The sequence below is a fragment of the Atta colombica genome, unplaced genomic scaffold (genome assembly GCF_001594045.1).
Source record: "Atta colombica isolate Treedump-2 unplaced genomic scaffold, Acol1.0 scaffold351, whole genome shotgun sequence".
In the NCBI taxonomy this organism is placed as follows: domain Eukaryota; kingdom Metazoa; phylum Arthropoda; class Insecta; order Hymenoptera; family Formicidae; genus Atta; species Atta colombica.
In genome coordinates this window covers 59,831-60,381 of record NW_017259461.1, presented here as the reverse complement: position 1 = coordinate 60,381, position 551 = coordinate 59,831, and the positions used below count along the sequence as shown (strand labels likewise).

The 551-nt window shown below is 29.4% G+C and overlaps 1 protein-coding gene across 1 annotated transcript in view; it reads left to right on the top strand.

The window, feature by feature from the left end:
- LOC108690769 (protein fantom-like) overlaps positions 1 to 551 on the top strand; it is a 10,352-nt gene that overhangs the window by 4,842 nt on the left and 4,959 nt on the right. The window lies entirely within an intron of this gene.

Below are 551 nucleotides of genomic sequence, written 5' to 3'. Positions count from 1 at the left end.
TTGAAGACAACTCTTCAACTAATGACGAAGTATATTTATTATCTCTTATTCTTGATATAATAAATTGTTTAACATATATATTTATAACTTAGATATTACAAGAAAAATAATTAAATATAGTATATTTCTAATTTGAAAATTTATTATTTTATTAGAAATAATCAGGAAATAGCGGCTGTTCTTTCCTCGGAGAGAACGCGCATAGCCGAGATCGACGACCAGATGTTGAAGGCAAAGAATTCACAATTCACATTACGCGAAAAAGATGAACAGATACGAGATCTTATGAACGAAATTAAAATATTGCAACAACACAATAATGAACTTATTATGCTCATGTCAAAGTACGAGCAATTTGAATTAGAAAATATTGAATTAAAAAAAAGACTTTGCGATGACGCTCAGGAGCAACAGATTTTGAAGACTGCTTTCAACAATGAGCAGGTTAATATTATAGCTACCAATGAGCGATTACTCACGAAATTTCAAGAATTGCAGACAAATATAGATGTTTTGACGGTACAATTAGCGGTTAGTATATATATATATAT